We start from the raw sequence: 16,199 nt of genomic DNA, 5'->3' as shown, positions 1-16,199 counted from the left end.
TGTTTAAACATCAGGAGAGGGATCAGGCGGCTCCTCGATGATGCGGCATCTATACTTGTAATCATCGTTGTCATCAGAGGAGCCCGCCTGATTCTTCATGCTTTGAGAAGCTTTTCTTTTGCCAGAGCCTGAAGCTTTGCTCCGTTCGTAGTTTGTTTGGATGGAGCCTGGTCTGTCTTCTGCCGGCCTGTCTGTAGTCACCCTAAGGGAACCAGCCTCTTGACCTAAATTGAGCTCGCTAAGCTCAATGGTGACTGTGGCCATAAAGGAGAAAGTGCCATGACTACGGGGGAATTATAACTGAGCGGCGTTAGTCGAGGATTGGAAGGAGCTTGGTGCTACAATGTGCAATCCTCTGCCCCTACCCCGTCCACTCCGAGTAGCTGGGTACCTATCTATGCGGAAGTCTGAGCAGAAAGTTGAGGAGTCCGACGTGGAAGAGAAGGCCTGGCGTCCAATTTTCCCTCGGGAGCTGCCTCTTCTGCAACTCATCCGCTGTCGAAGTTTCGGCATAACTGGAGGAGCAGGGTGATCCGGGCTACTTGGTAAACAATGGAAGCGGTTAGGGATGAAAACAAACTTGGCTTCAGCACTCAGAAGGCTGAAAGGGAGAGCAACAAACGAATGGCTAGCGAAAGAGCAGGGGAAATAGAGGGTAGCTTGAGGGCATAGCCAGAAGTTCCTCCAATGAACCAAAGCCCAGTTTACTCCTGAGAAAGTTTGAGAGAAAACTGCTGCATCTGCAAAGGAGGGACCAAAGCGAAAGGGAGAAACACGATTGTGGCAAATTGATAGCGCCATGATCAAGAAATTAACCGGCAAAAGAGGATGTACTGGCATCATTAAAGCATCATTAATCTGGAGCACAGGGGAAGTTATGACCGGTGCTGTGAGAGGCTGAGTGGCGGTGAAGATCAACCACGCGCCCATCCAAACAGCAATCCATGTACCTGTACTGCCGTCAGACACCCGGATCTGGGAGGTTTTATATATACTTTGTTTAGCATTCCAAAATACAATTTAAACAATGAAAAATAACACAATGTATTTTTCACTTCAAGAAATTTGATCTCTGTCGACTCATGTTAAGTCCGTACTTAAAATAAATCTATATTAGTAACTTAAAAAAAAAATCTAAAACATCACATAAATAGAAACAATTACTTTTTAAACCATATTATGATATCCCAATAACTTATAACCTAGAAAAAGATAAAACATCACATAAATAAAACCACATACTTTTTAAACCTTATCATAATAACCCAAAAAAATCATTACAATTAAAGCCAAATAAATAAGAAAACAAACCCATAATAATAATTTTCCATAAAAAAAGGTTTCACAATTTTTTGTAATGTTTCTCTGGCAAGAGCATTGATAAATCATGTCGTCTGGCAGCAAAGTACAAGAAACTTTGAATCGACCTAATCTTAAACTCTACATTCCATAGCAACTATTTTAAAATTTAAAGGATGAGTTTTTAAATATAAAATCCTCTCACTAGGGTTTTTTAATTTTAAAATTGGTTAGACAACACTTTTGCCCCTTCGGATTAATGTTTGATAGATTGGAATGAGTTGTATGCCCACTTGCCATGTTCTTTTCATAAAATAAGGTTGGGAACATGTGCTCCTTAGTGGCCCCCACATTATAAGGTCATGGAAAGAAGGGACAAATACACATATAGTATCCCTCCAATCAATCTTTAAATATATTTAGAGAGTATCATGCAGAAAAATGTTGGGCAGTTGCATGGGAAGAAGTTGTTAACACACATATAGTACATTACACATGCCCCTCTATTCCTTTTGTCAACATATTCACAACTTGCATGGAAAGCAAATGTCAAAGACACTTGTATATGGAGAATAATACATTGTGCATCGTGCAATCCATCCATTATAATGTGAGGAATCATTGTGCTTTGTATATGGTGCTCTAACTCCTACCAACCAACGAAAATGCTTCCTCAATGGTTGAATTGCATCACTGTCATTATGTCATTATCCCCCTATGTGTTAAATAATAACAAGGGGCCCACTTTGTAGTGTTGGTCCTTATACCTTTATTATTTATTACTTCAAAGAACCTCTTTGTTTTATGTAACTACTATTATTTGATAGGTCGAAAAAATATAAAGCTTTTAATAGAGGGTTTAGTTAAGATTGAGAAAATTAAATAATTGATGATATTTTATCTATAATAAAATAATTAAATCACGGTAATAAGTGGTTTACTTTTTAATGTTTGGTTATGGTAGATTTAATTTTATATATTATATTGATGGATACAATCTGAATTAATTGGATTAGTTCAATAAGTTAAAATGAGTCTTAAGACAGAGTTTGTCATATTTCGAGATTTCGAATAAAGAGAAATCTCATAAAATTTTAAAAAATTACCTACACAAGTATATAGTTGGAAGTAAATGTCCGGAAACAATTTTTTTTGTTAAAATAAAATGGTAGAAATCATAAATTACGATGTGGATTAGCTCAATAAGTTGATATTTCGAGATTTCGAATAAAGAGAATCTCATAAAATTTAAAAAAATACCTACACAATTAATTAATGTTGGATATAAACGTTTACCAACCATTTCCTTTTGTTTAAATAAAATGTTAAAAATAAAAATTACGTTGGTGTTGACCCTGATTTAAGACAGACGCCAACGAGTACGATGAAAACCCTACGAGCGTACTGTTTCAAGAAACGAAAATAATAAATATTTTATAAGAATACGTTAACGCAGGCGAAAAGAAAGGAAAATGAAAAGTAAATATAATATTTTTTTAAATTAAAGATATAATTAGGTGTAATAAATTAGTTTATAAGGTTGGAATTAAGCGTTAATGAATTCATGATCATATATATATAATTTTAAATAAATAATTGATTTTTATAGTTAATTTTATAATATAACAAATAAAATAATTAATTAAGTTTTGTAAATGACAAGGATAGGTGAGAATTTTAAATAAAAAAGATATTTTCTTAATAATGTATATGATTTAAGAAAAAATTTTACCGTAGTTTAAGTAATAGATGAAATGGCTTTTACTCGAATATTTTTTTCCAGGACAATTTCGTTATAGATTTTAAAAATTATAAGTTTAAGTTGTTTAATCTATAAAATTTGAGTGTCTTAGGGTTTTTTAGGTTGTTGAAACTATTTATACAGCCAAAATAAAAAATCACAATTTTACTAAAAATTGTCTTGTCCAATTCTAGCCAAAAACCAAATTTATCTATTAGTTATTCTACACAATTTTTTATTATATCAGAAATTTTGCTAAAGTAAAATTTTATAATTAACTTTTTTGTATATTAATTACATAAAAGTTTAAAAAGTGGTAAATGCATATTTAAAGATTAATAAATCTAAAACATAAATAGTGATTTAAGAAAAACAAAATAAATTATTAGTTAATGGAAATAAGATTAATGATTAAATTATTTAATAGATAATTATATACATGTATATTTGATAAAAAAATCAATATATACATATCACAGATAATAAAATATATATAAAAAAATTGTTTTTCTTTGTAAATTAATTTGTATTGTGTCAAAATATCCAACTACATTCATCTTTCTATCATTCTCTAATAAGCTTAATACACAACAATACATTCACTACCTCTCTAATCTTACTAACTACATTACTTCTATCCTTCTATCGTGGGTGATGGACCAGAAAATGATCAAGGATCTCTCTAAGGATCTTCTTTTCTGCTTTTCTTGCGTACATATATCCACCCTAATGAATTGCTAGGGGCATATGTAGTTGGTACAATCATAGTGTTTTCTTCAAACAAGTCCATTTATGGGGGGGCTACATTTTAGTTGCCTCCTTATCACTATCTAGTTGATCTGATTCATGGAAGCATTTATGGCCTCTTATTGACGAGGTTAGAACCATAGTTGTGTCTCCTCTAGCTTCATTCAAGGGGTGGATTCAGGGCTCTCTCAGAGGCCTCTTAGATGTGACGGTGCTACATATGGTTGAATTGAATTTGAAGGATTTGATTTATTGGTAGAAATGTTTTGGTGTTGAGAGTTATCTTGCTGATGTGCTGCAAATTTCTTTGAATCTGATCCATAAACTACCATGGATATTCCACTAACCAGTTCATCACAACAGATCTAATAATAATATATTAAAATTATGATTTTTTACACTATTACAGTTTTATTAAACATATGGATCTATAAATTCAATTGTAATTAGTGCATGCATGCAAATGGAAATTATACAAAAAAGTAGAGAACAATAAAATAAACTCACACTCACACGTAAGACATAAAATATGCTCTGGGAAACCCTTTTGGGAGAAAACCCAGCTGGAAGGTGAGGCCACTTCGCTCTCTTTCTTTGTCTTGAAAAGAAGGTTGCAGGTACAAAGAAATAATGTTTGTGGCCCATGGGCTTCTACAATGCACATATCCTCTATTTATGCTCTACCTTGTATTTCTCCTAGATATCTTTGCTTAGTTATGGAAAAAAATGCTCTCGAAAGAATGGAACGCCTCTTCCTCCTAGTGGCCTCAATTATAACACAACCCGATAGCTTACTAGTGGTTAAGTTTGACTACATAAAATCTTAAGTATAATTATAATATAGACTCTTCTAGAATCTTTTACATCACAAACACATAGCTTGCCCCTTTTCCATGAATAATGGAGGTTGACATGACATCCTCCCAAATTATAGGTGTGAAAACAAGAGGGTTAACTTCTGAGTGGCATAACTTTTGCATGCAGACCTCGATTGACGCACTTCTTGCATCATTGGAAACATCTCTGTGTGTAGAATAGCATGAAAAAGTGTGGCTCTACAGCACCAAATGTTTACCCCCCAAAAACATCATTTGATGCCTCAAAACACTCCCGGAAGGTTTCATACCCTGTTTCACCAAACTAGGTCCTGCTAGTAAAAACAGTTCCGTGAGCTAATTCCTCCACTTTTTCCACTCCAAATGCATCGAGATGGATGACAAACAATATAATGATCCAATATAGATCAAAATCCATGGAAAATTTTACGTATTTCCATTCTCAAGGTTTGTTCCTCATTACCAGAGGGGAAGAGCACCCTTGAAGAGAGGGGAAGACATTATGAAAATGACCTAGTTGTTAACAAATCTGACAATGGAAAGTTGCATTTTTATAACTACGTATTAGTCAATTTTTTTCCATTGAAGGACTTTATCTGGCAATGCACATGAGAGGTGTACTTCTACACAAATACGGGAAAATGTAGCAATACCCTTCTACAACCTATTTGTATCAACCCTGATGAAACAACCAATTGGTTACCCACATCAGCGAAAATTTATGGATGTAGCATATGAAGAGCCATGTTTAGGAGCCAAACCCAAATAGGCATGGTAAAGATGACATAGAAAGAGGGTTAAAATTCTAGAAATTTGGCTTCATGAAAAGCCTGGCACAACCCTCAAACCAAGGTCCTTCATTGAAAGCCATAGCTTTGTCTTGAAAATCGTTAAATTTCACCACAAAGAAACCTTTAGGCTAGAAGAACATATCTACATTTGGTGTCCAGGTCTGATGGACCTAGTTCAGAGGCACAGATGCCAATGTCCAAAACTCGTTTAATGGGAAAATAACTGCATGCATTTCAAAATTGTTGCTAGAATCATATGAGATATGATTATCTATTGTAATAGTAGGGATATCATCCATCTAATCCACAATGAAATTAGGCACTGAGAGTTCTTTAAGAGTTGGGGAATTAAAACTTGGATTGTTGACATCCTTGAAGGACTTAGATTTAGAAGCTAAAGGTGCACCACCACCTATGCCACCACCGATTAAGCTTGCCGCAAGAAATATAGAGGCCTCCTTAGTAATGTCATAATCATTGAGTGAAATCCCTCCTTGGAGTCGTTGTCCTCCATGGAGAAGCCACATATAGATTCATGGGATTCATGTTCATTCTTGAAGTCTAGCTGTGAGAGTAGACACCAGATCTAGTGCTTTCACCTTAATACAAAGAGTCCTACCAGAAAACATATCGAAAAACAGTGAAAATTACAGGAGCTAATGATCTGCAATTACTTCTTTGGAAATCTCAGGAGATAATTTTTTTAGAAATGGTTTCACCTATGTTGTCAAAGCTAGAGGTAGATATGGTATCTACAAGACCTTGCTAGTAAGCTGGATTTGTGGACCTAGACCAAGAGCCATCGTTGTGGTTAAAACATTAAAATTGTCCGATCTCAAAGCAAAGTTTGTTCCATTACTCTGGTAGAGATTCAAATGGTTGAGTAAACCTGATCCAAAGGTACAGGATCATTCCACTCACCTAGATCCACATCCGTGGTTTCCTTTTCCTTCAGAGCAAAAGGGCGTGTTTACTCCGTTACTTTTGTCGCATTTCCTCTAATCATACCCACAACTCGTGATTTTACCATCATCCAAACAAACTTATTGGCATTCAAAACCTTGCCGAAGCTATAACTTGCTCATCAAAGACAAATGCCTTTAAATTTAGCATATGCTAAAGTTTTAGAGAACAACATCATAATAATATCTATAGAACTCAATCAATCCAGCGTAAATCTTAATTTAAACTATTTTTAAAAATTATATTATTATTAATAATTTATTTATTTTAAATTTTAACGAATTAAATTTGATTTCAATAAATTTTAATTATCATTATTATTTAAAAAAAATATTTTTATTCAATTATAATATAACTATTTACTTTATTCAAGTATAATTGAAATAGAATCTTACCATAATGTTCTTGAATATAATATTTGTGTTCTCAGATTTCATTTTATCTGTATAAATACATGCTATATCAAGCATTACAAATCCACTCTGTAATCCGATTTTTTGTTATTTAAGGTTGCCTGTTTCTACAAATTAAAATTTTTTAATTCATTAAAAACAAAACTATCTCAATACATATTGAAGTGAAATGGATAAACATTGGGTTGAAATTTGTAAATAATATTGTAACTCTAATAAGTCAAATTATTTAAAAATTTTAAATACATCATAATGAATATGATATGTTATACTACAAATTTTTTTAATAAACTATTATAATGAGTTTTATACATTATGCTATAAAAAAATTTAAAAAACTATTATAATGAGTTTTATACGTTATGGCGTGTGGAATATATTACAATGAATTTTATATGTTTTGCCGTTGTGATATGAGTATTGAGTAAAGAGCATTCACCATCTCAATTCATGAGTACGATGCATATGCCTGTGGATGTAATTGTGTTTAATTTTATAAATAATAGTTTTATTATATTATTATAAATAATTTATATTACTGTAATAGTAATATAAAAATTAATAATTTTAATAATATATATATTTGAAGAAGCTAGTGGACAAATCACATAAGCATGGCTTAAAGGTCAACCTCTTGAAGATCTTAGTGAGGTTCATGATGAGGACCAATATAAATTGATGATGAACCTCATTGGTAGGTTCGAAATATTGACCTCAAACAATGCACAAAGTTTTTCAAAAATTATTATGGATATCAAATATAATTTATATATTATATTTAAAAAATAATTTTGTTATATAATATAATTTTATTATATTAAATTATATTTAAATTTTAAAGTAGCTTTAAAATTTGATATTTTGGAGTTTTCTCATGTTTTTTTATTGGAATCTGGCAAAAGAATTTGTGGTCAAATCTTGATTTGTGTTGTTTAATCTGATTTTTTATTGTATATATAGATTTAGCAACATCAAAAACCCTTAAACCACTTCAAATGTGAAAAATTCAAGTCGAAAACCTATAAAAAAATAAACATAAAACTTTCCAAAAATTAACACTTACTTTTAAACAACTTATTTATACAAATTTTTCACAATTTTCACCAAATAAAAGGTATCTAAAAAAATTTAGAGTAAACATAAATAAAAACCCAATATGTTAAACTACCACTCAAGTCCTTCAACTTTATGTTGGTTCTTTAACACAATAGGTTAAACTACACTCAAGTCCTTCAACTTAATGTTAGTCCTTTATTGATAATTAATTTGTTATTATCTTTATTAATGATTTAATGTTTTTTTTAATAGTTTTTCCCTCAGCTTATTTTCCTCTTACTTTTAGTTTGACATAAACTTCTCCAAGATCGACAGCTGGTATTACTTGCTCCCCTTTACCTGTGTTTTAACTGAATGGTCAAACCCTCAAATTACACGCTGTATATAATGTCCTCTGAAAGCTTACTGGAACAGGCTCGGACCGTTATCGTTATGAAAAAAATGAGATTATGGACATGGAATGTGACGTCATGTAAGCGGTGGGACTCATCCGCCCATGCGCATCCCTATCATTGTTTTGTCCACAAGAGAGGAAGGCATCTGACTCGTAGGTTCTTTTTCGGTTTATTCACGTGAACGGCAGCGGTCAGTATCGAATGGCGAGGCTATTTTATTTTGACCCAGCATCCATTCCATGAAAAAATTATTAAAATTTACAACCGCCCGTTCTCTACTCAAATAGGGATTCAGCCCTCCTTTGGTACCTCAAAACTCCTATTGCCTGCATTTCGATTGCAGTGATCTGAGAGGAGCGAGGAGAAATTAGCAGTATTTCTGAGAATCCTACCCTCGAATCCGACCATGTGTCAACCTCACCAGCTGTGGCGGTTCCCCGATTTTTCCAAAATCAGGGACCAAACGGACTCGATACGGTGCGCACAGCCGCCCAATTCGGCATCAGAGATGCTAAAACGTCTGGTGAAGGAGGAGGAATATGAGTGCCTGAAGGACGTGGTGGGACGATATCATAATCATTCTGTTGGTTACGGCCGATGCTGTTCAATGGTCGTCCAGCGGATTCGGGCAACGGTGGAGGACGTCTGGTCCGTGGTGCGGCGTTTCGACAAACCGCAGACGTACAAGCATTTCATCCGTAGCTGCTCCATGCGGGGAGACGGCACCGTGGGGAGTACAAGAGAGGTTCGCGTGGTTTCGGGGCTTCCAGCAGAGCGCAGCACCGAGCGACTCGAGATTCTGGACGACGATAGCCACGTTCTGAGCTTCAGAATCGTGGGAGGAGACCACCGCCTGGAAAACTATCGTTCCTACACCACTCTCCACGAAATCTGCGATGCGGACGGGAAGGCGGGGGCGCTGGTGATCGAATCGTATGCTGTGGACGTGCCGGAGGGGAATAGCCCCGAAGATACGTGCCTGTTCGCCGATACCATTGTTAAATGTAATCTGCAGTCGCTGGCTCACATCTCTGAGCAGTTGCCCAGGCGTCGCGGGATTCGAACCCTCACCGACTGATCGGAGAAGAAAAGCGCGCCGCTCCATGCCGCGCCGGGCCTCGCCATTGGGGTCTGGACCACTGATGGGGTTTTAATAATATGCATTGATTATGAGACCCCATACCCATCGAGTAATTGGCACATGGAGAGTCAGTTAATGAATTGTATATCTGAGTTGATCGATCGAATCGAATGGCGCTGAGATTCATATTATGTGTATTCGTAAAATTCTGATTCAAATTTCCAGAGGTGAGGAGTTCGATCTTATTGAGATATTTAGCATGTGAAGGATAAGATTTTCATGGGAAGGAAAAATGTTTAGCTTTGGCTTTTGTAGAGCATGCTGATCCAATTCTGATCTTCACTGCAATAGTTTGTAAATATTGAAATTGGATTTCTGATGCTATATACAATCACTCGGATTAAGTGTTTTTAAGGTTCATGTGTGATGGTGTATATGGATGGCCCAGAAACCAGAAATCCTTTATCGTATTTCTGGTCTCTACGTTTATTTGGGTAGAGTTTGAAGAAGAGAAATCTGGAATTTTCTGCATATTTTGGTTTGATTTTTAGGTTTGGTTTTTAAGTGGATTTTTCGAGTTTATTTGAGTACGTTTATTTGGGTAGAGTTTAAAGAAGAGAAATCTGGAATTTACTGCATATTTTGGTTTTGGTTTGATTTTTAATTGGATTTTTCCCATCTACCAAAATATATATAGTAGAGTTTGAAGAAGAAAAATCTAAAATTTGTTTCACAGTTCAGAATTTGTTTCAAAGTTTAGTGTGGTTGTTAAGTGGACGTTTCAAGTCCATGGCAAGAACCATCACCAAAACGATATATTTGTTGATGAAATATATAGGCATTTTATTGGCCTGTGATTGACATTAGGTTAAATTTGACACACTGATTTCTTTCGTTGGTTCTGACTTAGGTCAGATATTGGTTCCCTACTTTTAGCTAATTTAAAAATAGCTCGATTTATTCCGCTATAGCTTATAGACTGACAGCTGATATCTCATGATATCTGCTTATTTCTCCCGTGCTTAAACCTAATCGAACAAAACAGTCTGATAACTGGTGATAACTAGCCAGATTTCTGATGATATTGGCTTACTTGTAGCTAATTGATCAAAATAGCTTGACTTCCTTAGCTATGGTGGGTAATGATTTTTTCTTTTTATTTTTCCTGTTATTTGAAATTTTTTTATCAAAAGTCAATATATCATTATTTCTAGGTTAATGGAGGCTGCCCATAAAACAGCTATAAAGAATGGCATTCATTGGCTTAATTAATTGAAATAAAAGTATATTCTGTGGGAAATAACAGTCCGCTATTCCTGGCCCTATAAAATCTCCTTTTCTTCCTCTCTTTTACATAAATAAATTCCCGAAACACAAAGCTGTCGCATTACTTTTGAAGCAAAAGAGCCTCATTGATTCTCTCTGTCAACGGAGCTCTATTCTTATAGTTGGCTGATATACATGATGCCCGTTGGTCAGAAAGCAGGGTGTTGTAATAAGGGTAATTGCGGCCATAGTTACGCTCAGCTCCTCACATTTTTCTTTATGAAATATTATACATCAATGGTTTTTAGACCAGTAATCAATATACGTTAATGATTAAAAACCAGTAATAGCATGTTAATGGCCTCTTCCTACGTTTCTGGAGAAATATTCCCGCCTTTGTTTATCTTCCAGAGATCTGACTGGACTTCTGTGTGAGGACGGGAACACATACATTCTATGTAAAACCTTATTTTAACCTTTGCTCTGAACTTACATTTTATGTGTTACAACTTACCGTTCCATTCCCCGTATCAATTTCAATGTAATTTGCAAACTTTTATTATGATCGTCCTGATTTTTGAAACAACCCAACCCAGAACATGCCGAAGGAATTTAGGACTTAGTTTTAGATATTGGAGCGACAAAGCCAGGATTGATGATTGTTCGTATGTATGTGTAAAAGGTGTTATATAATTAAATAATTAAAAATACTAATTCTCAATAAAGTAACGGTAACACTTCTGTTATTATTGTAAATGGATTTTAAATACCAAAATTCTAGAGGCAGGAGTTAGTAATGGGATTTATTTTCATATAGCTTATATCCTCTTACACTAAGGGAGCCTCCAGAGATTTGAACACCGGTGAGACTATTGTAAATCATTCCAAATACCAAAACTTCAAATGTCGGAGTTGGTGATGGGACTTGCTTTCATATTGGTTGTAACGTTTATTGACTTTTACTGGTCAGAAAAGCTTACTTTAGATGGAAATAGGTTTTTTTGTTGGAATTTGATAATACAATTTCAAATGGTTTTTTTGGGTAGAATTTGGTAATACAATTTTTAGTTAGATTGTGATTTCTAATTATTTAAAATACATTTTTGAATAGTTAAATATATTAGGCATCCTGAAAAACATTCAAAATAGATTCTCCACCCTGAAAAATCCATGATGTATTGGATTTTTGCAAATTAAACAATCTAAACTTATGTTTTCTATAAATCTATACCAGATTTTAAACAAAATTGAGAAAAAAATACTCCAAAAAACACTAATTCATGTATTAATCAGACCAAACTTTTTATTTTTTAAATTATTTTTTCATATTGAATAGATTTTTTTATAAAATGCCTCTAGAATTTTGAAAAAAGAAAGGACAATTTTAGCACATTTAAATGAAAAAAAAAAGTCAAAACACCATTGAAATAATTTAATTCTTTATTTTTTTAAATTATCATTTTCCTCTTTCTTATATATTCAACTTATTTTAATATTAATTATTAAATAAATATTTAAATTTTATCTACTAAAACATCTATATTTTTTAATATCAATTATATAAATTATTTTTATATTTTTAAAATTTAAAATTAATAACAATTCATTATAAAATATAAATAACAATAATATAAACTATATATGGTTTACATATTTTTAAAATTAAAAAAATCATTGTCGGTCTATGTAGGTCAAGTAATGATGGTCGTGGAAAGTCTCACTGAATCCGAGATCTTGGGTTCGAATCTTGTGCTACCCTCCCATAGTGGGGTGAATAATGAACATGTAAAACTCAAAAATCGAAAAGTCCTACAAAACTTACAATTTTTTTTTATTAAATTAAATTTTAATCATTAATTAATTGTTATTACAGCTTCTCAAATAAGACAATAATATAAAATAAGTTTCTCAGAAATAATTGTTTGTAATTGTAAAAACAATCTTATTCAAAAGGAACCGTCAAGCTAACCCATATAACAAGACAAAATCTAGTATATATTTAAGATACAAACATTACCAATCAATTAACCCTTAAACTTATAATAACATGCCAAATCAAATTAAACCTTCAACACACCAATTATAAATATCCACAAAAAAATCCATAGAAACGCCATGTCCATCAAGCTACCCTTAGTACAGCTATAACACAAAAAAAATGATTGTAGTACAGCTTGATTTTAGTACAGGTTACTACATTGTTTTTAGGACCTTGCTCATTCCCAAAGTGTAAAATAGTTTCAGTTTATAGTTGTTTCTTATCTTCTGCTAGGATTCGTTTCTATTAGCGGCTGAGCAACTCTCTCATTTCCATGCTTTTTAAAAATGGGAGTTATTACTTAAAAAATGTAGCTGGTTGTTCCTTGGCTGGGCTAGGCTAACTGGCTTTTCTTTTCTTTCCGACCATTATTAGACATTACCATTTTAAAGGTCTTTGGCTTCACAAAACTAATCAATTTGAGGCTTGGTGTTGGTATAGGGAGAAGAGGTAAACTTGGTGTCCTCTTTTTTTTTTTATTCCGCTGGAAGTAGAATAATCTGCGCCTTTGTCCCGGCCCCTGCACTTATCCCAAGTATATATTCGAACTGGGTCCCTACTCCAATTGGTTCGTAAACATTTCGCAACTTGATAAAAAACTAGAATAAACTGGAGTACTAAAACCATTTAAAGTTCTTTAACGTACCTGAATCGTATGAATTGCTTGTGTTTCTTGGATTTAAAATACAGCTCTATATCCCGTCTTTCTTATTAAAGTGCCATCAATGCTTTAGCGCATAGAGACATAACAGACAACAGCAAAAGGCATTTACGCACAATACACATGCAGAGTTCGATAAAATACACATTATGGAAAAAAGCACCCCATGATACATTAATACATCAAATTTTGAATTATAAAATCCTGGCAGTACAACGTGCTATTGTCTTCATATCAAAACCATTGTATTACAACTTACTACTAGGTTTCCTTTCCATTGCAATGCTGGGACACAAAAGGCAGATTTTGCAGCTGTCGTTCGCCTTTGCTGGGATTTGTTGCTTTACCTGATACAGAGTTTTGACTCGGGGGTTTCTCTTACATGCTACTGGTTTTATATAATAGAATTTCCATTTGACATTCGTACAACTTCCTTTCGGAAAGTACTTCACATTAGACGCTATATTTCTTAACATATGGTACAAATTGCTTATGTCAAGAGCAAGCAGCACTTCAAATTATATGTTACTATATTATATATAATTAAAAACAGAAAACTTGCACAATTTCATTAATTTCTTTACTCAATTACATCATGCTTATATAGGAATTCCTAACCACTCATAACTAACTCTGTTCAACTACTTATAACTAATTCTGTTCAACTGCTCCATAACTAAATCTATTTCTACATTATTTTCACATCCTCCCTTAATGGAGAAATGGATTTTCTACCATACCTAACTGACTTCTAGAACTTGTACTTTGAACATCTGCTGTATTCTCTAGATTGCTCTAACTACTGCATTAACAGAGGGTAGTTGGGATTAATACCTTTCTACCACTCCCCCTTAATTCCAACTATATAACAAACTATATATTCTTAATGATGACGACTTAAACTTTAACTTGCCTGCTGGTCTAAGTCTCAGCTAGGCTTACAACAAAACATTTCATTTTTGGCTTCTTATTAAAAGGTCCATGCTTGTTCCTTTTCCATTGCTGGTGCAGTTTCATCTTCACCTTTTTGGATTTCCTGATGAAATTCCTTTGCTCCTTGCTTACATACTTAACGTCAACAACCTCTTTTGGATTGAGAGGCAATGCAAGATCTCGAACGAGGTAATTTAATTCATGTTCTCCCCACTTTCCATGGGGAACCAACGAAGGAGTCACCAAAACGCAGTCATCTTTGAAAGTAGATCCAATAAAACTTCTAACAACCGGGCAAGTTTTAATCTCAGTGATTTCTTCTACAGCGTGATCCTCAACAACATGAGTGATTTCTTCAGAGACATGATCTTCAACAACATGAAACGCTTTGTCAATGGACTCAAAAACACTGCTAATCCCAAATGGGTTCATGAGAAAATGATCATTAAAAGGATCATTGTCAAAAAAGTCTAAAATAATAGACATATCAGTTAGCTTTATCACACTTCAAACAAAACGTCGTTTCTACGGTAATTTCCATTATGCCTGCTATGTCTTTGATTTGATTCATTATTCTTTCTCCTATAGCAATCTTTAGCCAGATGTCCAGGTTTTCCACAATAATGACATTCAATGTTCCTTTTAACATAAGAATCAGGAGGTGCCTTACCTTTCTGCTTTGCTTGAAAACGGCCTCTGTTTCTGTCCCATGGTCTCCCTCGGAATGGTCTTTGGCCTCTTGCAGTCAAAGCCAAATCAGAACCATTTGTCTCCAGTTCAAAAGTTTTCATGCGCTCTTCTTCTTGAAGAAGAATTCCAGCCAATTCTTCAAATGTAGGAGGTGTTGGTCTAGCTGAGAGAGCTGAAATAAAGACTTTATAGTCTGGGACTAACCCCTTTAAAGCAACAGTTACCAAGTCTGTACTAGAAACCTTTTCACCAATATCACTAAGCTTATCACTGAAATCTTTAATTCGGGAAAGAAAGTTACTAATGCAACTTACAAATTATAACAAAAGACTCAAGTATAAACACCAGCAAAATGTGAAACAAAGCTCACACAAATTCAACGCACAACGCCCTGGTCTTCACACAACATGTCTTTCACTGGACAGCAGGATTGCTTCACGCTTTTCTCAAGTTACTTTTCGCACAGGACCAACACCAGCACTGGACTGGTTCTTCAGCAACACTTATACACGCAGCAAGAACAGCGTCACGACACGCAGCAAGAACAGCGTCATGACTCCAGCACTCGGTTCCACAGCTTCGCAGGTGGCAACAGCAGATCCGGCCTCACGCAAACACCACTCGGCCTTCCTCACCTGCGCTCTCACCCCAGCTCAAACCCTGAGCTCTGATACCAAATTAAAAACAGAAAACTTGCACAATTTCATTAATTTCTTTACTCAATTACATCATGCTTATATAGGAATTCCTAACCACTCATAACTAACTCTGTTCAACTACTTATAACTAATTCTGTTCAACTGCTCCATAACTAAATCTATTTCTACATTATTTTCACATATATAGGACAATTACTGTTGTGAGGGATATGTGCATGTATGGATGGATTGGGTACAAATGGCTTATGAGGCAGCAATAAGTCAAATTATATGTTACTATATATTTATTATTGTGAGAGATATATGGGTGAGATATTTAAGTTAGAATTTACATATATATGGTGATAATAATTTGTAATTAGGGAGATGGTTTTTTATCTAATTTATGGATCGGTCTTAAATTACATGCACATTAAAAATTAGGTGAAAGATGTGGAAGTTCAACAAAATCTACACAATTATGATGAAAGCATTTTGACATTAGTAGAAGAAGCTTCTATCTAATATATAGGCTGATATCAAAGTATACTTATTTTTATTAAAATATAAGGCATTTATTAGGGAATAAAAGCTTAATATATAGGACATTTATTATTGTGGGAAATAAAATTTATTTCAAAGGGTGTCTAA

At 34.0% G+C, this 16,199-nt stretch overlaps 1 pseudogene; it reads left to right on the top strand.

The window, feature by feature from the left end:
• The first annotated feature begins 8,478 nt into the window (after positions 1–8,478).
• Positions 8,479–9,736, top strand: LOC149160790 (abscisic acid receptor PYL12 pseudogene; annotated as a pseudogene).
• The last annotated feature ends 6,463 nt before the right edge of the window (positions 9,737–16,199 follow it).

This window comes from Pinus tabuliformis, chromosome 5_2 (genome assembly GCF_031772625.1).
Source record: "Pinus tabuliformis cultivar Carrire ecotype Pingquan chromosome 5_2, CPIR1, whole genome shotgun sequence".
Lineage (NCBI taxonomy): Eukaryota > Viridiplantae > Streptophyta > Pinopsida > Pinales > Pinaceae > Pinus > Pinus tabuliformis.
This window is presented reverse-complemented; position numbering and strand designations above follow the sequence as displayed.